This window comes from Dermacentor variabilis, chromosome 7 (genome assembly GCF_050947875.1).
Source record: "Dermacentor variabilis isolate Ectoservices chromosome 7, ASM5094787v1, whole genome shotgun sequence".
In the NCBI taxonomy this organism is placed as follows: Eukaryota; Metazoa; Arthropoda; class Arachnida; order Ixodida; family Ixodidae; genus Dermacentor; species Dermacentor variabilis.
Genome location: NC_134574.1, coordinates 163,570,261 through 163,592,353, shown reverse-complemented (window position 1 = coordinate 163,592,353; position 22,093 = coordinate 163,570,261).

Here is a 22,093-nt window from a genome sequence, read left to right as displayed (position 1 = left end):
GTAAATGTGTTTGGACATAGTTTCCGCATTAATAAAAAAAAGGAGTTCAGGCAGTGTTATAAAAAGAAACAGCATCCAATCACATTGGCTTGATAAGCGGTAAGAATTATTACGTATTTGAATATTGATATAAGCTAGCACAATCTAAACAAACCTTGTAGCACTGGGATTCTTCAAGTATTCAGATGGGAACACAAATACACACACCTGGCTAAACGTTACATAGTCCGTCACACATATGAACACATACCGATAGTCGAGAAGCCGTGGAGCATGCGAGACACCAACAAGTCAATAGTCCTGCATTGGCAGTAGGTCACTGTATTACATTGCCACATCCGCACTGTCATCCCTGCTCTGCCGCTAACCTCCTTAAGAATAAAATGGCTAGTGTATTCAGTGGTTACACGAAAGTAGTAAGGCTACGCAACAATTTGATAAGGCCCGAAAAGATAGCTGGAGAGCCTTCTCAATTACCTAGGAGCTGGGTGTTAGAAAGGTCAAAATGCATGCTGAAGCTTCTGGCTAACAGTAGAAGCTATGTTTATTTTATTATATTGTTACGGTGGGCAAAAGAATTTCACAGTTGTGGCATTACGAGCATGCACAGCTTCGCTTGATGAGCGGCTATCGTACATATAATAAACGCCCTGTAGCACTTCGCCGTTTAATGCCATAAAACATCGGAGGCTGTTAAGGAAAGTCTGCAATTGCGCATGCAGTGCTTTGATAAGCTGAAGCGACAAAACCTGCATGTCATGAACGACGCCGGTGATTCGTGTTCTAAAGCCTGGATCGTTTCGTATTTCCGAAGTGGGTATATTTAAAAGTATATTTCAGTTCTCCGAAGTACAGCATGATACGAGCCTGCGCAGTTTTGTTACCGGCGTGATAAGCGACGCGCCAAGTGACGTCAGCAGGGGCTCTACAAAAAGCGAGCAACTGCATGAGTGCCGCCAGACAGCATTCTAGCTGCCGCCCAATGAAGTACTGCGCAGCCTTCTTATCGCTTCTTGCTTTCTTGGACCCCCGAACATCACAACTGGCGACGAGGGTGGCGGAAGCAAGGCAATACACAGGAAAGAAGCGCTGAAGCTGAGCACCCAAGCACTGAGGCAACGCTCTGAGGACTGTTGGACGCATCCGCACCTACGACACAAGGCGACAACACTTCCGAGATGGCAGCCTCCAGTCAGATTGGTCAAGTAGAAGCCTTCGACGAAACTGTGAGTGACTGGCTATCTTACGAAGAACGCCTGATTTCCTTTTTGCGGTGAACAAAGTTACCGAAGACCTCAAGGTGCATGCTTTGCTAAGCATTATTGGGCCGAGGTCGTTGAGCCTCTTGAAGTCTCTGACTGCACCAGATAAGCCGTCGTAAAAGACGTTCAACCAACTAACAGAACTGCTTCGCAATCACTTCACTCCGAGAGTGTCTGTGATCGGAGAGCGAGCAAAATTTAACAGAGGATGTCAGCTGCAACATGAAGGTATCGCCCAGTATGTAGCCAAGCTCAGAAAACTCGCCCACACCTGTGAATTCGGCATCTTTTTGGACGAATCGCTCCGAGACAGGTTTGTGTGCAGTTTATCCCGTACCGACATACAGCGGTACTTATTTGCAGAAGACAAAACGCTGACTTTCCAAAAGTCCGTTCGGCGCGCATTGGCTCTCGAAGAAGCCAAGAAATACTTTGTGGAAGCGCACGCGAAAGAAGCTGGCGATGAATTGCACAAAATGGGCACCGAAGGCGAAACGAACAGGAAGAGATTTTTCGCGTGTTATCGCTGTGGCTCCGACAAGCATTTTTCCCGCGTTTCTCCGCATATCGCCGATAAGTGCACAAACTGTGGCAAGAAGGGCCACATTCAGCGTGCTTGTCGTGGTTCAAAACAGAAGCCGACAAGCTCCGGAAAGTGGGTAAGCACTCTTCAAAGCAACGACACAGGCAACGTCCAGATCCCGTCTCAAAGAACCCGGCGTCCCATCACCGCCGAAGTCAGAATTCAGGGTGTACCCTTACGCATGGAGTTAGATACAGGTGCTACAGTGTCTGTGATATCACAGCAACAGTTCAAGACGCTTAGACCGCCTTCGAAGCTGGAACCAACAGCACTGCGACTGAAAACGTGGCACAGGAGTTGTCCAACCCTGCGGCGCCTTCAATGCGGCCGTACGATACAAGGACGAAGTCGGTGACCTTCCGTTGTGCGTCGTAGACTACGGCGCAACAGCGCTACTGGGACGCCAGTGGCTCGAAACTTTTCGCTTGTATTGGGACGAAATATGCGGTTTACACAACTTGTGCAACGATTCGCACCCTGACGCAAGCCAAGAGGACCACGGCACGCGACTCTGAGCACTCCTCGACAAACACAGCACCATTTTTGACTACACCCTTGGCAAGATAAAAAGTGAGCAAGCTACCTTGTTTCTTAAGGAAAACCGTCCAAAGTTCCTCAAAGCTCGAAACTTGCCCTACGCATTACGTTTAGCAGTGGAGGAAGAGCTACAAAAGCTACAGGAAATGGGTGTCATTACGCAAGTTTCCACTAGCGAGTTTGCCACACCGATTGTACCGGTTGTTAAAAAGGATGGTACAATACGTGTGTGCGGATATTCTAAGACAGCGTCGAACCCTGTTCTAGACACAGAGCAGTACCCTTTACCTAGGCTGGATGAGATAGTAGCTGCGCTTGCGGGAGGACGGTACTTTTCGAAGCTGGATCTAAATAGGGCTTACCAACAGGTGGAAATGTCGGAAGACTCTAAAAGCTACTCACGTTGAATAAGTATGAGGGGCTGTTCGCTGTTAACAGATTGCCCTTCGGAGTCTCCTCAGCACCGGCAGTGTCCCAGCGCATTATAGATAACATCTTGAAAGGACTGCCAGGAGTCATGTTATCTAGATGACATTCTTGTGACAGGAGCTACTGCAGAAGAGCACCTCCTGAATCTTGAAGCAGTGCTTCGAACACTGGCGCGAAAAGGCGTCAGAGTTAAGAGTGAAAAATGCGAGTTCTTAAAGGAAAGCCTTTAGTATCTTGGGCATGTTATCAGTAGGACGGGCATCAAACCAACAAACGAAAACGTTCAAGCTCTTCTGAAAGCCCCAGCACCGACTAACGTAGCACAACTGTGTTCTCTACTTGGGCTCATTTACTATGGCAAGTTTACACCTCAATTGGCGACGCTTGCTAAGCCCTTCTACAGATCGTTACAGAAGGACGTCTCCTGGTCCTGGGACCAAAAATGCGAGGGCGCATTTCTAGCCATCAAAACAGTCCTGTCATCCGCCGAAGTTCTTGCTCACTACGATCCGGCGCTACCACTGCAGCTGTCATGCGATGCGGTGCGTCTGCGTACGGTATCGGCGCCGTGTTATCGCACGTTATGAAAGACGGCACGGTAAGACCAATTGCTTACGCTTCTAGGACGCTATCGAAGGCCGAAACAAACTGTATCAAGATGGAAAAGGAGGCGCTTGCCTTAATCTTTGGCGTCAAGAAGTTCCATTTTTATATTTATGGTTGACAATTTACGTTAATCTCGGAGGATAACCAGCTACAAACAATTCTTGGGCCTAAGAGTGGCCTCCCGACCATAGCGGCCGCCTGACTACAACGATGGGTTGTAACTCTTTCAGCTTATAAGTACGAGCTTGTCTATCGAAAGTAAACCGACCACGCGGACTGATTTTCGCGTCTGCCGTCACACACAAGTGAGGGAGAGGACAGCACGAGTGAGACATTTTTTACGCTTCGCTTAGCATCCCTTTCTGTGGCAAGCAAGGAGATCGCGCGTTACACAGTTCATGATCCTGTTCTCATCATTGTCTTGGACTTCACCAGGAAAGGGTGGCCGTCGCATGTTGATGACAAAGAGTTGAAACCCTACTTTGACAGACGCCGTGAACTGACTGTCCACGAAGGGTGCCTGATGCATGGAATGCAAGTGGTCGTGCCGCCAAAGCTGCAACAGCCAGTCCTGGAACAGATACACCAGGGACACCCAGGTATCGTGCGAAGCAAGGACCTCGCCCGAAGCTACGTATGGTGGCCATCCATGGAAAAAGATCTCGAGAATCAAGTGAGACACTGCATGCCATGCCTGCAGCAGCGCAACATGCCGCTAAAGGCACCATTGCACCCATGGTAGTGGCCTACGCCACCATGGTCCCGTGTACATATTGACTTTGCGGGCCCATTCCGTAATCGTATGCTGTTAGTTGTTGTAGACGAGCATTCAAAATGGCCAGAGGTATACAAGCGCTCCCAGAATAATTCGGAACGCAAAACACGCGGCCGCTCGCCGGCGGAGCGCACCCGTTGAAAAAGTAATACCAAGGTCTGCGCGTGCACGGTCTCCCTAGCGAGCAAGGTTGGCTCCCTGGTGCATCTAGTTTATGTTGCGTTGCTGCAAAACGGTAGCTCAAGGTGACCCTTAACGTTTTGTCAAGGGGGGGCTGGGCCGGTGTTGTCTGTGCATGCACTCGCGTTGGAGCATAAGCGCTCGTGGCTGCATGTTCGGGTGCCTGGGCGCCTTTTCTTTTCATTTTTTCGTGCGGGCCGTATTTATCATCTGCTCAAAATATTTACGGTGGGTGACCGTGACTAGCGCTAGCAAAGGGCGGCGTTTTCGCCCGATGCAGCCGTGATGCTATCGGCGGCTCGATTGACAAAGATACGAACATATTGAAACAACGACAGTTACGCGAATTCCGCCCTATTCCTATCGAGGCAACATGCCGAAAAGAGTGCCGATGAATGTGCGGAGAAGCGTAATTAAGCTCAGTTCACAATGTATACCTCAACGTGAGATATGCCGCCTCGCAGGAAAGTATAAGTGCGGTCAACCGAATAATCCAAGCATAACGGGATGAAGATGGCCGGCTCAAAGATGCAGCACGATCGGGACGACACCGATGCACGCCGGAAGAGTCCGACTTTCTCATTGTTGCTGCAGCCGTTGCTGATCCTTTTGAGAGCGCCCGCCAGATCAAGACAGCCCTCAACCTGGAAGTCAGTAGGAAACAATTAGAAGGCGCATGCGAGCGGCTGGTCTTCGTGGATTTGTCGCGGCACAAAAGCCACAGCTTACGAAGTGCCAAAAACGCCGGCGCCTTGAATATGGCAGGGCATATGAGCGCTGGATGACTGAATAATGAAAGGAAGTCATATTCTCGGATGTATCGACATTTTCATCTAGATGGGGTCAAGAGCGCCGCGTATGGAGACCATATAACTGCAGGTATTCTCATTTTCTTTCTGATCTTTTAAGCACAATTTCTTCGGACGCGCAAAAGGTATTTCATCTGAAAAGACCATTATCTATTCCCTTTTCGAGTAGATACGAGCCTGGGTGTGTTTACGAGATCTACAGCAGCGGCCGCTGTACTATCAACGTTTGGGGAGCAATTATCAAAGAGGGCCTCGGTCCGCTAATCCGACTGTCCCCATCGTTCACAGCTGAAACTTGCTATGAAATTCTGGACTACCACCTAACCACCTATTGCCATACGCTCTCGAAGGGCCATTTAAAGATGGCTGCTACTTGTTCCAAGACCTGGACCCCGTGCACACCGCCAGAGCTATGGAAAAAACTTCTTTTCCACAGATTTAGATTTAGAACTTCTAGATTTACTATGTTCTCCTTACTATTTTTTTGCATTCAGCTCATACAGCCTACCCTTGATTATCATTGCATATTTCCTCTGAGCAAAATAAAATGAGTCTGAAAATGAGTATCTTCGCCGACACGCGATCAATACGTAAGGATACTCGCTACCAATGGTCCAGATTCCATGATTGATTGGCGCACAATATATGCGAACCACGTAACGGGGTGCGCCTCTAAATGACTAGAGTCGTGAAGAGTTCATTAGTGCCCTTTGCATGAAGTGACTTCTCGTGCGTTAAATTGGCCTTGATGAACGTGTGGCGTTATTTCATTTTGTAAAATTTTTTTATTGCCACTATCGCGACACACCCGTTAAGAGGGGTCATGTAACAGTGCTAATTGTCCTCGTATTACGAAGCTAGTAGTAACACGGATAGGGAGTTATTTTACAAAGAGCTAATACTTCGCAGGGCAGGCTAACAAGGTGGAAAGATAAGGCAGCGATGCCGTTGTAGCCAAGCCGCCTCACAAGCATGTAATCACGCAAAGCATTGCTATCTCCCAGACGGGATGTAGGCCATGGTGAGAATACGGTGCAAGGAATCCACAAGGCTTTATTTATAGATTACGGTGCATACATGCTGTGCTAGACATTCATCCACCCAACCCCCATTGCACAACGCTAAAGGGCACCCAGCGCTACCTTCTTGCAGCAAGGCAACGCAAATCTAGATGCAATAGGGAGCCCAACTTGCTCGCTAGGGAGACCGTGTATGCGCAAATCTTGCCGGTATTTATCCGCCGGCGCGCTCCGCCGACGAGCAGCTGCGTGTCCGGCGTTCCGAATTATTCTGGGAGTACCTGTACATCATGACAAGTGCGTCCGCGCAAGCAGCCATAACAAATTTCGCGAACTGTACGCACGATACGGAGCGCCGGAGACAATTGTAAGCGATAACGGTGCACAGTTCACATCGTCCGAGCTCAAAGCGTTTATGAAACAGCACGCCGTCCGGCAAGTTTTCAATTCTGCTTATCACCCGAACAGCAACGGACTGGCTGAAAGGTTTGTGCAGACTTTAAAGAACGCTCTACGCAAAGGCCCTGCAGCAGAAAGTCTCGAAAGAACATTCTCAATTCTTGATGGTGTATCGGAACACGCCGGCTGAGATGACACTCGAGACACCGTCTTATCCTTTTCTTGGTCGTCAACTGCGCACTCGTTGGGACGCACTGAATCCCGCTTTGTCGCATACTGTCGGCACAAGTCAGTTCTAGCAAATGATGCGGCGAAGTAGCGATCATACTGTGTTTCAAGTGAATGATGAAGTTTTGGTGCGCAATTTCAGGAGCGGACAAAGATTGCTCAACGCAACCATATTGCAACGGGCGGGGCCAGTGTCGTACAGGTCAAGGTGCGGACGCCCAACGGACCCTGTACGTGGAGGCGACACAAGGATCACTTGCTACGAGCCTCTTCTGCGACGACGACGACGTGCCCATTAGCGGTGGAGGAGGAGGCGGAAATGTGTTATCCAGCCCTTGAAGTTGGTCCACCACCATCAGCCGCTGTCTCCGAAACTAGATCTGTACCCATGGTCAGTGGAAACAGCCCTACGAAGCGGTACCCTCAACGAGTTAGGAAGCCAGCTGACCGATACCAGCCATCCTGACTCTCCAAATTGCGGTGCAGGAAGAGATGCGAGCCACCGCAGTTTTGTTACCGGCGTGATAAGTTACGCGCGAAGTGACGTCAGCAAGGGCTCTACAAAAAGCGAGCAACTGCATGAGTGCAGCGAGACGGCATTCTAGCTGCCGCCCAATGAAGTACTACGCGGCCTTGTCGTCGCTTCTTGTCGTCGCTATTGTAGTCGCTTCTTGTCGCTTTTTTTCATCGCTCTTGTTATTTCTTTCCGCCTTGAGAAAATGAACGTGTGAATATAGGTCACAGAAAACGATATTTGCCGTTGTTTACCTCCGAGCCTGCTGTGCCTCATTGTGTAAGGGTGGCATTTCGTGTTTCTGTTGGCACTCATTCGCGGTAAAATGAGACTAAATTGACCAATGGCGAATGCGGAAAAGAAACACACTGCGCCTCTAAAAAAACAATGTAGGCATGAACTCGGTGAATTTATGTCGTGCTCCCCGATCGCGTGTTTGCGATATGTGAGCGTGATGTTCGGCATGTTCGTTCAAAATTATCCCAGCTGTAAAACTTGTAATTTCGCCATCAAAAATTGTAGATTTATACTTCGTAAAAAAACTGCCAGCATACTCACCCCCGTCGTCCAGTCCGGTAGCCGCCTTCGTTATGTTGACCACCGAGCCACCCACTATATAAGAAGATGTAAATTGCTTAAGGTGAATACACTTTGTTTGCACAACATGTAAGCTTAAGTGCATCTTGTACTCTGCACATAACAAAAAATTAATCAAATAACTTGTAAAAGTATGCGATACTGGCGGGTGCAGTTAATGCTAGTACGGGCAATTATGAGCAAGTTATGACTGCCTCAATTTTAAAGTAGTATTGATGAGATCTGATGTCGAGGCACTTATGGTTATCTCACTACAGTGCGATAAGTTCTGCGCCGTTTGTAAAACAGACTTGTAGCCCTCTGGAGTTCTGGACTGCACAATACACTAGACCCACACCTTGAACTTTGCCGGCGCTTCGTGTATGGCATGCCCCATTTTCTTTTCTTTTTTTTCGCTGCATATAAACAGCGCGCCTACTTTCCCTTCTCAAGCACCGTAGTCTCAAGTCACCGAGCACATCGAGAAAACCATTTACGAACTTGTAAAACTTATAAACTCACGGAGAAAATTAGGATTGCGCAACTATTTTCAAACTCCGAATTATGGTAGAAATGCTCAAGCTCCGCCGCACACCATGCTAGAACACGTATGTAATTTTCACCTAATGTGAACTCGGTAGTAAGTTCTGTTACGCATGTAGTACACAGAGAAACATAGCAGAAAGTGGTCGTGCGTCACTGTCGAGATCATGTTTAACTTTTTAGAAAACACACATTTAACCGAAAAACATTCATCTTAGTGGGCACGAGGCCACAACATTTTCCACATTTCAGAAAAATTTGACCTCGCTGACTGTAATATTTCTTTCAGAATAGCGGGCTACATTCTGCACAGTTCGTAATCACGTTTTTGGCACTCAAGAAAGCTTATATAGGTAATTTAGTGTAAACGAAATAACAAGGTAACAGTAACAAATAACAGCAGCACGGTATACATTTGGGCGAGTTAGTAAGGTTTGGTTAGGTTATATTCATTTATTTTTACCTTAAAGGTCCAGAGGCATTACGTGAGGGATGGCTTTAATCCTTTTGACAATGTTAGAACAAAAGCACAGAGCGGTAAGGGAACAGCAATAAACAAAAACAAGCCAGGAACAATTGCGAAAAAGGGAACAATTAGAGAGTAGAAGAAGTTATGGGCGTATTTGGCTGGCCGCAAGTTTGCTGAAATAATTTTGATGCTTTGTTCCCCCTCCCCCATGCAATAATACTACGAATGCCGCTGCGGAAATATATGACACCTGTTAATAGAGAGAATTGTGATTCCAGACGTACGCGCAGAGAGGTACAAGGTATGTCTATTAATCCCGATGGAATTTGTATCTCTTGTCTCACTATAATAGATCCCCGCTCTGGAGGACTGGCCAAGAATGGGCACACGAGTCAAACATACCCGAATGGCTAAATCAAAGAAAATTGCGTATATACATCTAAGAACATCTTGCATGCTTTATTCCACTAAGAAGTTCGTGTGAGTTTGAGATACTTTAGACACGGCACTGAGCATTCATGTTTTACGTAAGAATGTTTTTTATTACGCACAACAAATGTGAGCTCACTGGCACTATTTTGTAGGTCAGCACGCGGAATCATATGCGAGCTAAGTTTGATGGCACTGGCGCGCGGCGCACACGAAACCTCTCCATTTGAATATGCAAATATATCCAATCAGCTACCGGCAGACCCAGCAAAAAACAGCAGCCGCAGCAGCCACACGGAAGGCAGGAGCCAAGAAAGCTTTATTTAGAGCAGTTGCAAGCGAAGGCCAGCTGGTGCTTACAGAAGGATTTACAGAAGCGGGAACACACTTAGCTGAATAAGGCGCGACAACTTACAAAACTATATAGCTGAAAATAAAAAGCATACATAGCAGAGGCACCCTCCCGATTAAAGCGCTTCACTGTTAAGTCGTGGTCAGAGCTATTAGGCATCACACAAGGATTTGGTTTCGCGAGAGTTGCACTCACCGGTATTTCCCAACTGGCCTATCATCATTGTAGCCATCATACCTGAAAATATGCACAAAACACATCGCTAGAACCAAGTGGGCATTCGAGCCTCACCGAAGTAACAGCAAAATAGCACTCGTGGAAAACAATCATTAAAATTCTTGCTGAAACTCTTCACTTCTACGCTGAATTATATTTCGTCAGGCGCACTCCTATGAGGCAATAAAACCGACCTAGCGCTTATACGGAGGTCTCGAATGCTGTAATTTTCAAAGGTAATTGAATATGGAACCGTGTATTCGGATACGACGAAAATAAAGGTTTTGACAGAAGCCCACATGTTTTAGGCGCCTTAAGGCGACAGTAGAGCCACACTGCTTTATCAATTAAAACATCCGGTTTTTATAACACATATCCTCCCTTCGATTTCTCCGCAGGTGACGCCATTAGCATTCTTATACAGAAGCTCACTTTCGATATCAGAATACCAAATATTTTTGCACATTTAAAGAAAGAACAAGAATATATCGCTTCCTGAAAGGAAGGAAAGTGAAACTTAATAAGCAATTAAAAAATGAAACCGAGAGAAAGGGGGGAGAGAAAAGGGAAAGGAAGGACAGGGAGGTTAACCAGAGATTATCTCCGGTTGGCTACCCTGTACCGGAGGAGGGGCAAAGGGATGCGATAGGTGAGAGAGGGAAACAGAATTAAAAAGACATAGACACACACACGATACAGACTTGTTTCTGTGGGCACTGTCACGCAGTCCGCGAAAGCGTTCCTAGTGTTGCGCAATCTCACCGTACAATACTACGTCACACAGTGTACAGTCACAATTTGTCACAAAGTCCCGTGTCTTTTAAGTAACGCAGCAGTGCCTTCAAAGCGGATCGCGCTGATTTTTGCGTATGCCAGTTGCCAAGGATATTGTTTTTCGTTATTGGGCACTTGCCCAGTTGGTCTAGGGTGGCTGAGAGGGCTGCTCTTTGCAGTTCGAACCAAGGGCCCTCGCAAAGAAGGTGCACGATTATTTTGTTGCACCCACAGAACTAACAAAGTGGGCTGTTGGTCGTTCCGATAAGAAAGGAGTACGCATTTGAACATGCTACTCCAAGCAATAGACGGAATAGAAGGGTGCAGTTACGTCCCGTGGAAGGTCGGGAGCGGAATACGGAGCTGTAGATTAGGGTCCAGGGTATGAAAGCGCGCACTTATGCATTCTGCATTATGAGTTCACTTGAGCTAAATTTAAGTCATGTGCAAGTGCGGAAAATTTTTTCGCTGCGTCAGCTCTAGAAAGAGGAATGGCACCTCAGTTGACGCCGTAATGGGCACATCCGGCAGCTGCGTCCGCTCGATCATTGGCATGTATGCCACAGTGACTAGGCAACCACTGATACATTATATCGTGTCCTTCGTCAACTATGTAATGGTGGACTTCTCTGATCCCTGCGACGAGCTGCTCATGTGATCGATGGCACAGTGCTGAGAGTACATTCCGTAGGGTTGCCTTGGAATGACAGAATATTGACCATGCATGGGGTGGTTCCTCCTGAATGAAATGAAGAGCCGCACGTAGGACTACCAGTTCAGCAGCTGTCGTTGATGATACATGTCATGTTATTAGCTGTATTTTGACGAATCTCGGTGGCATCACCACAGCGGCAGCTAAACTTATAGGTGTGACTGAGCCATCAGTGTAAACATGTACGCGGCCACTGTCCTAATCTGGCCTGTTTCACGGCAAACGACGGCATGTTAGCTTTTCTACATGATTCCTAGGTTTGTAAGGAGCATTTCAGGCTTGTGCAGGCACTATAAAGGTGAGGATGGTCTTGCTGCAGGCATGTTGTTTGATGAAAACGAGGTACAATTGGCAACAATTATACGACTGAAAGTTGTGTGTGGCCTATCTGCAGGTAAAGCAACAAAGTGGTGAGAAGGTAGTCGGCCAGTGTGCCGAATATGCAGCCGGAGAGCGTTTCCGGCTAATTACGTTCATATTGGGTGAGCTCGAGCTATGACAATTGTTTCCGCTGTAGACGCACACTTAGGAATACCGACACACGTCCTTAGGGCCTGAGCTTGTAGTCCCCGGAGTACAGGCAGGTTTGTTTCCCAGGTGTTACCAAGCACAGGGGTGCTGTATCTTGCGAAAACGAGGAACAAGGCGTTATAAAGCTGCAGCATTGACCGCACCGATGTGCCCCAAGACTTTCCGCGGAGAAATTTGAGATGTATTATTGTCACTAAATTCCTCTTTAGGTATGAAACGTGCGGGCTCCACAATAGGTCGCGTTCGATAATTACACCTAAAAAGCGGGTTTCCATGCGTTTGCAACTGATTGCCCGTTGACACTTACAGAGTCAGGCATCGCTGCCTTCCGAGTGAGTGTAACAAAGCAGCATTTCTCTGAAGACAGCTCTAAGTTCTATTTGCTCAAGTACCGTGATGTCCACGTAGGTGCCTTTTGTAGTCTTGCTCGTACCTGCAATCATGTTACAGCAGACGCCCAGATGCAGATGTCGTGAGCACAGATTGATACTTGAACTGTGTTGGGCGAGCATCTGACTATGCCAACGAGCAGTAGGTTGAATAACGTCGGCCTTGCGGTACCCGACGCAATATTTGGCGTTGAGTCGTGGCGCCATCCTCGGTCATCACGAAGAAATACGTGCCGGTCAAATAACTGCACAGCCACTAAAAAGTGCGGCCATTGATTCTTGCTTCAATCAGAGCCTCTGTAATTGCATAATGTGCTACATGATCATAGGCGCCTTTTGTGTCAAGGAATAATACCGCAGTGAGTCATTTCAGATGTTTTCACGTTGAACAAACGTGACCAAATTGATGACATTGTCTATGGATGAGCGCCCATGCCGAAGCCAGCCATAGCATCTGGGTACACGTTGCAATTTTCCAGGTACCATTCCATGCGTGTTAAAATTATTGTTTTCATTATATTCCCGATGCGACTGGCGAGAGCGATGGGGTAGTACGATGACAAATCTAACGGTGATTTACCTGTTTTGAGAAGTCGAAACAAGCGGCTGCATTTCCATTCACGTGGAACCAAACCGCTGCGCCAAGACTCGTTGTAATAGGTTAGCAGCATGAGTCGTGCTTTCTGCCCATTGTTTCCGAGCGCCGAATAGGTAACGCCGTCCAGCCCAGGTGACGAATAGAGCCAGCAGGTCGCCTGTGCCGAGGCACAGGAGTGGCACGTGGTGTAAGTGCACTACGGGCTGCAAACTGGCAAGTCGTGAGCAAAATTCTTCAGCAAGGTCAATTTCTCTGCGACCATGGTGCAAAGCGAGATCTTTGAAAGGAACACGCTCTTGGGGTGATAGGCGAAGTCCACGCACGGTTCTCCACACCTGAGATAACCGCTCACGTACATCCAATGACTCACAGAATCGTTTCCATCTTTGAGATTGTAGTGCATCGTGTGGCGTTGAATCTTCTTTTGCATCCGCCTTGCCTCTCTTGGATCGTGGATGGATTTAGTTCTCCCGTATCTTCTTTCAGCACGCCCGAGATTCGCTCGTAGTCGCTGCAGTTCGGCTTCAAATTCTTCCTATTTCTGGAAAGGATGAAAACCGAGCGTAGCCTCTTGCATGTCTTTCTGAATTTCGTGTTCCAGACTAGAATGGTTCTCTTCCTGACATTTTATCCATGCGTGTCCAAAACGCCGACCAGTCAATTCGTCGGAGATTTGTGGAGGGGTATCTAAATAGGCCGTTGATTTTTAGGTATGTGGGAATATGGTCGCTCCCATGTAAATCGATGTCTGGGAACCATTGCACGTTTCTTTCAAGACGCTGAGAAACCAGGTTCAAGCCTAGGCAGCTGCTGTATGTAAACCCTCGTAAATATGTCGGTCTACCATCGTTGAGGCAATAAAGGTCGTGCTGTGTGGCAAAGGATGCTAGTCTCCTTCCCCTGTAGTCCATCTTCAAACTCCCCCAAAGCGGATGGTGAGCATTCAAATCTCCGGTGAGAATCGTAGGGCCGGGTATCGCTGATAGCACGTCATGCAGTTGTTTAGAGTCGAAGCAACTTGAAGGAGCAATGTAGACAGCGACAAGGGTGAACGTAAGCTTCTGCTTTTTTTTTTACAGTTAAACTAACGCACTGGGTGCCGTGAGGCAGGACTGGGTGCAACACGTATGTCAGATCACATCTAATATATACAATGACCTTGCTCACATTACCACAGGTAGAGGACATGAATGCCTCATAGCCAGAAATGCGTATAACATTCTGCACGTTCGGTTCGCAAATTACGAGGGTGGGAAAACGGTTTTCGAAGGCAAACTGTCTAAAATCTGAAATTCTCAATTTGAAGCCGCGGGCGTTTCGCTGCAGCAGAGATGCTTTCTTGACTTCTTTGTGGTAGGGCAGTGAGGGGCAGGCCATGGTGCTATGCGATACTTTGAAGCACTGGAGTCGGCGTGCCCGCTACTTGCAGTGCGCCACGAGCAGCCGGAGTGTCCATTTTTTTAGTAGAAGACGCATGACATTCGTGAGTGACTTTAGCATAGCATTTACTTATGAATACTTGTCTCGCATGCGGTCAACTGCAGCGACGTTGGACTTTAAGTGGCGAGTCATGTGCTGTGGCTCCAGTGCGTGGCATGTCTTCGGCAGTGCTAGCCACACCTCAGTTGATGAAGCATGAATAGCATGGCCGCTTTTTTTTGCTGACATTCGTGCTCTTATCAGAGACAGATGGAAGAGGAGGAGGAGTTACCGGACGAGGCATCTCCCTTGAACCGGAAGAGCATTTTGGAGACTTTAGTTTCCGGGAGCGATATCTATGTGCGATGATCCGTCTCTGGCCATTTATCTCAAGATCTTCTGCTCTTTCTTCAGGCGTGAGCAGCCTTTTGAGGATGCAGCGTGCGAGCCTCAAAACTTTGGGCACTTCAGCTCCGTTGCACGGCAAGTGTCAGTGTCGTGTTGTTCGGAGCCTCGTGGGCATATCGTTGAATTTCGGCAAAAGCACTAATGTGTCCAATCCTTTAACACCTTCTGCACTGAAGCGGTTTGGGTACGAAAGGCTGTACCACGTGCCGAAAGTGGCCGACCTTTACATGTGATGGTAGGCAGTCACCTTTAAAGAGGAGCCTTACACATGTCGAATTGTCAAGGCGCCGAGTTTGCAGTAAGGCAACACCGTCTGTCGCAGGTTTGATTAACATTCGCAGGTCGCTGTTGTTAATCGATGCGTCAATATCATAAACTACACCAGCCGTGATTTCGTTGTACTGCGGAATGAGCTAGTGGGCATTGATGCCGCCCAGGACCTTTACTGCCATCAAAGTATTGATTGCGCTTTGATTGTGGACATTAATAGCTAGGACGCTCCTTCGATTATTAATTCTGATATCCTTGAATTCTCCTGGGAGAAGAGCCTCCCGAGAAACGAAAATCGCTTGTCCAATAAAGCGATCGAAATTGTCGGCAGGTTTGCCTGGCACAACAAGAATTGTGTGGTGTGAGCCGATGGCCTTCGCTGTGGCATGACGGTAGAATTAATTGGCGAAGACCGTCAATTGATGTTCCCTCTCCTGGACTTCCGGTGTACCGCTCTTTCGAAGCCTTCTTCATCTGAGGCGTCATCACTTGAGCAGGTATACAACACACTGTCCTCGCTGTCAGGTTGACTTGGAGGGCAGTTTCTCTTCCTAGGGCCGGTTCCTGCCAAAGTAACCCCCGTCGCGTCGGCGTTCTTGTTACTCCACTTGAAAATGAGTCGCACAAACACTTTTTGCAATTTTGATGTCCGATGCCTCCACCAATTCCGTGTGCAATAGTGTGCCATTCCTAGTTTTTTTTTCTCCTTAGAAGTGACTGCAAGGTACTGTCCTACGAAGGCATGTTGCCACTTTTCCGACCTAAGTTTCTCTCAAGCATTTATCTGCCTGTAAGAACAATTGTTGTTACTATTACGGAAGCACAATATACCCTACAATCGATTGACAAACAAATATTTTATCTCGAATAATCATTGCACACGCTAAAAAGCGTCACCGTGTGGCGCTATAAGCTAAAAAGTTAGCTACTAGACATCCTTCTGATTATTGAATATTACAATAGTAATTGCACTAGTAAGGAATGAACAATACCATAGTTGAAATTCTTGAAGACCAGCGCTCACACGAGTAGGCGTGTGTATCGCCGTGCAATGTGCGCGTCTCTTTTTTCTGTCTACTTCCTCTGAACCATGATCTTAAAGAACTTGATCTATGCTTTCACCAACCAGCCCAAGATTCTACCCTAATCAAGAAGAGTTTCACTTACCTCCCATGCCTCCCATTCCCATGCCCATTCCCATGCCCATTCCCATACCTCCCATGCCCATTCCCGTAGGGTCCATCATTCCACCATCTAGAAAGAAAAAAATTCTTCTTTACGTCCCGCAATTCATACAAAGGCTGTTAGCGACAGTGTGTCGCGTACTCAATGGGATGCAACATTAAAAGTTATGCGCTGTATAGCAGCCAGCGTTTATTTATTACTTCGCGAGAACGTGTGCACGTTTCGAAAGCTTTAATGTCGCTGCTCGTTTCTATCAGGTGGACTAGCATGTGCATTGAACCAGTATTTTGGCATCGCTTGTCAAAGTGATACTGTATAGTAACGGGGTTCCTACGAAGTATACTTCACACGACACAACAAATGCAGTATAGAAGGCCCGTCCGAAAACCTGGTGTGTAACACTTCTAAAGAAATTCATGTCCCAGACATTAACATACCTCAATGTGAACACCTTCAAAATACTTCCCATTACACACAAAATACTGGCTCCACCTCTTCTTCCGCTACTGAAAACATCCTTGAAAGTATTCTGTTAAGCCCTTCAGCAGCGATGTTGTTTCCTTTTGAGTTGTCGTCACACTCAAAATGCCGCCTCCGGAGCACCAGTTTGCACTTGGGGAACAAAAAAAAAGAAAATAGGTCGCGGAGGACTCAACCTGTCGAGTTGGGAAGGTGTAACCAGTGGCCACTGCAGCACAAGTGCTTCCTCTCCAAGCTCCACCATCATAACATCCTAGATCTCGTACATGCTATCTCTCTCCGCATTTAAGCTGTGTCAGAGACTCCGCGCTACACCTACATGGCGAAAGACTGACGCCAAACGTGTAGAAAAAAGTAAAGCATCTAGATCCACTTCCTATACCTGAGTGGCTTTAATCCGGCGATAGTGATATTAGCGTCAACTCACCCACGCCTTTATTTGCACGCGCCCGTTATAGTTCATTGTTACAGATCATTTTAAACTCTTGCGAGGGCACATATTGCTTTGGTAAGCGCGGTTGGGGGTCTTAAGCCACTTCATAGCGAAGCCCACGTACAAACGTTCTGTAGTTGGCTGAACATGTATGGTGGTGCCCCGAGCAGGGCTGAGGCGAAGAGTAGCACACAAAGCACTTCATTGCATGATGAAAGTAGGACAAAACTAGCCACGAGTCACAAGACGCACTCGATTATATAGCCTTTGAGCGGAGTCTAAAGAAGCCCCTAGATCCATAAGCTGCGAAGGGGTAGTTGGCTGGAGTCACCCTAGAGGATCCACCCACGTTCCGAAGTTCCATCGCCACCGTCAGGTAGCCAGGTGTCTGCGGTGGACATGAGCCACGAGCATGGAGATGCGTACGCTGCATCTGGGGTCTATGGCAAGAAGCGCCAGCGAATGCGACACCGTGCGCTTGTTGTCTCTCGAAGCAACGTGCAAAGTTCGAGAAGGCAACCTGAACTGGAATGCGGTCCATCAGAAGCGCGCCCATTTGGAATGCCATTTCTAACAAGGCACTGTACTGGTAGGACCGCACCCCGAGTAAACACATTAAATTGCAAGGCCTCCGGAATCGGCACAGGTTTGATTAGATCACCTCTGGTGGCAGACCTGTTTAGTCGGCGAGACAGCCTACGACGATGACGAGACGGCAAACGCCGCGAAATTGGGAAAAAACGAGAAAGACTATCTCTTCCTTTGTAGCACCTAACCGACGTTACCCCTGCACCTTCCGATTCAGGAGAAACAGAAGTCTGGTCTGTCCAGTGCTACGCTTGGACAGCTCAGTTCCTTCTATATTGATCGGCAGTAATGCAACCACGCACATGTCCATGGGGTATAAAGTGCTCTTGGTTCTCACTCCCGTTGCGCACACTCAAACGCTCTCGACAGCACGCCGTGGTTGCTTAGTGGCATGGTGTTGGGTTGCTAAGCACGACGTCGCGGGATCGAATCCCGGCCACGGCGGCCGCATTTCGATGGGAGCGAAATGCGAAAACACCGTGTATTTATATTTAAGTCACTCAGGTTGCAAACCTGAGTGACCGCAGTAGGACCCACCTGGTAGTAGTTATATGCTACTCAATACAAGTTTTATTTCATGTGTATCTCCGTAATACTTCTTAGATTAATAACTTTCTTTGCCTGCTTCCCCTGATTTAGTAGACCGAGTATGTGACCTCCGCGGAAGGCGCCCGTCGCCGCGCGTCCCACGCAAGCATACCGCTGTCGTTATGACGTCATTACACTGTCGTAGTCACGTGGTCATCGCGCGGAGGTGGTCGCCATCGCAAGGCTGTTGATATTCCATTGCCGTCGTTCCGCCTTGGCTGCAAAGGGGCCGTCACGCCGTCGTCGTCGTCATGCTGTCATTTCGTTGTTGTCACAGCGTCGTCGTACTGAAATCTTTTATGTACTCAAAAGCGCACCGGAGTCTCTTGCAGGAGTTCTAACTCACCCTGCCAGAATGCTAGCTTATACAACGTTCGTTCGCTCCGTCTTAGAATACGCTAAAATAATCTGGCTTCCGCACACGTCAACTAACATATCAAAACTGCATAGAAAAGCTGTGAGGTTCAACTTTAACAAATACAGGCCCTGTGAGTCCCCTACAAACCCCTTAGCTGATGCATGTCTTAAAACACTATCTGTTAAGGCGAGACAAGCCCGCTTAAATTCAACTACCGACTAATTAATGCACGACAGTTGTAATATAGACCGAGCTAAGTACGTTACTTTTTCTACATGACGTCTATCGCGAAAAAAACACCCCTTTACACTAAACCAGTACAGTGTTCGCAATGACACGTTCAAGTTTTCACTTTTCCTACGTGCGATCAAAGAATGGAATCTCCTCCACTACGGCATAGTTCCCTCTCCGTCACTTTCATCGTTCATCAACCAACTATAGAGACATCAAACACAGAGGACGACACTGAACACACCTATCTATCTTAACTGTAATACTTAATTCTGCTCGTGGAATTTCTGCATATCAAGCCTCAAACTGGTTACTTCTGCGCTGTTATCTGTTAGCTGTATAACTTCTCTAATCTCACATGGGTCAGTTATTCGCTACATTAATATAAATTCTAATAATGCTATATTTGTTACTGATCAATATTGTTATACCAACAAGAAGTATTGTATTTCACATCGTCAGTGGTGATTTCTGCAGCAGTTAAGCAAGCTTTTTCTCTTTTCTTTTTTTTCTTTTACTGTACCATTTATCATGACCTGTTTTTTTTTCATTTTGTAAAACTGTTTTATACAAAGCCCACCTGCTTTGGTCTCACAGAGACTGGCAGTATCGCAAATGGTTTCACAAATGGAGCAGCTTGGTGTTTCTTACAGGCCCATGTGAAATAATTATTACCAAAATGATGGAATGCTACCTCCGCCAGCTAAAGCAGCGCATACAGAAGCATGCATATCTTACAAGAAAGCGCAGGTGCATGGCATTACGGCTTGCGCATTAACCTGTATAGCAGAAGCATTTAGTTAGACGTGCTCTGATGGAAGGATTCCCTGCAGGATTTGCGTTTGTGATGACGCAGCAGCCGCACTTACCCATTCCATGCGAAGTTGCGGCTGCTGGCGGTGTGTTTCCGTTTGGAGCCTCTGCACACATATATTGAGGACATGTCGTTTATTTGCTGGACATTACAAGCTTCTTAGATTTAAATAGGCCTCAAACTCATTACTGGAAGTGGTAAAGCTAGCCACAGGAACCTTTCAATGTTGAACAAAGCCGTCACGCGTATTACGCGGCACCACCGCCCTTATTTTATTTAGACGCGTTTGCAAGCGAACGTGCGGGAAGTTGTTTGTACATGCTGCACGTAGAGAAAAATGAAGAAGTCGCGCATTACTTAAGCGAAGACGAGGTCCCTGTCAAATAGTTTTTTCAGTTTGCCTAATTAAAGTGTCCTGCCCTGTTTTCTCACATTACTGCTGCTTCTTCCTGCAGTTCCTGCGAAAGTAAAACTTTGGCTGTTAGCTTAAATATAGTCGCTCTCTGCCACTCTGGCCTCCACAAGGTGTTCTCACTGTGCGGTAAGATTCCTTGTGGGGGCAAGGATTCGAGGAGTTGCGTTCAGGACGGCTCTTACTTTAATCCCCACTGGATAAAGTAACAACGTTCTTTTTAAAGTCTTCAATAACGTAGCCCGTGACGTCATAATACATTAACCGGTGTAAAAAAATATCGCCAGCACAATAGCACTGGTCATGCAATAGAATGACACAGATGTTTTTAATGTCTTGTTCATCATACATCTAACATTTACTTCGTGCGTATAGTTCTCAATTGAGCTTCGGTTTGGAATTAGATAACAATAATGACCACGGCAGTAACGACTGTAGTAAAATCGCGTTTACATGCTAATAATGACCGTGCGCATTATTTATTGCTTTACTGGAAAAGCTCTGATTTCTGAAGGGCTTCGCACAAAGACCCGAATGAAAGCGGCGCACCTGCCCATGGTTTCATCAAAACGTAAACACATGGGCAGCATACGCGCCACATAGCCAAAAGCGCACCACATCAGAAAGGCGGTTCACAAGTCATCGTGCTATATACATCGTACATCACAATCAACATCGTATTTCGCGAGGAAGCAGTCAACTGCACTCACCCGCTTTTTCTGCTGGAGTTGTATTCGATGCACGTTTTTTGTCCCTGTTCCTGGCCTCGTGCTCTAAAAATATACAAGCGGAATGGCCCCGTACGCCGCACTTCAAGTGTACGCTTGAAAAAAAATTGTCGACAATTGTCGAAGCACTCGTAGAATGCCTTCGTTACCAAAAAAAAAAGTACACAACTGCGCTTAAGAGCAGATGCTCTCCTTGACGCGTGTTCTCGTAACAATATATAAATCGGCTCGGAGAACATTCAGGCCATTCTCGCGCTATTCAAAGTGTGCGGCCTGTTTTGGCAGTATTATGCGTACTCAGTATCTCACGTCAATGCTCGTTGCCGCTATGCATAGTTTGCCGCTATACATTCTACAATAGAAGAGATAGCACGCAACATCATAGAAATGGGAAGAACGGAGTAGATCACTTCTTATCGGCCAGACCACCGCACCAAATCCTTGTACGATGGTATCCCGTAGTTCCCCGCATTCTGGGCCATCTTTTTTTTCTTCGTTTTGTTCAATCGATCACACTTATACTGATGGAAACACACTGTCTCTTCAATTTGCGTGAAATCGTTTCCACTTATGACACCAAACGCTTACACACCAGAAGAGACCCTACCCTCGTTTAGAACATATGATAATTCACGAGGTCTTCCCTTAACAGTTTCAGTTGACTAGCCTTCGATTCACCCCCTTGCCTGTGAGCATTATAAAATGTATAATCTCAACTTCGCTGCACTCCGGCCTTATTTTTGGGCAGAGCAAGCAAGGACAATCAACCATCATTCTTGCATTCAAGCTCGGTTGCAATTCAAACATTCGAATCCCCAATTCAATATGGACTTTTTGAACTCGACGATTCAGGTCAGTTTGTCAGGGGCCAGTTTCTTGTACTTCCGCTCTGTTTTCTTGTTTCATAATACGAACCTATTTTCATCCTATTTCAGAGCTAAGTGCAGAATAAAGGGGGGTAAGTTAGCGCGATTCAAAGACGCGACAAGAGAAGACACAAAGGGACACAAACAGCGCTAACATCCAACACTGTTTATGGTCGAAAACCACGGCGTACTTATACACTCAGACAACATGAGTCACACCCACGTGAACAGATTAACAATCAGAGCGATACATTTCGTGATATGTTAAGCCATGCGCAAAAATTTCAGTTGTTTTTCAGAGAGAGCCAATGATGGTTTGCTGATACATGAATCCCCTAAGGCATCAATCTGCTCGGCTTCTATTATAAGTCTAGTGAGTTCGC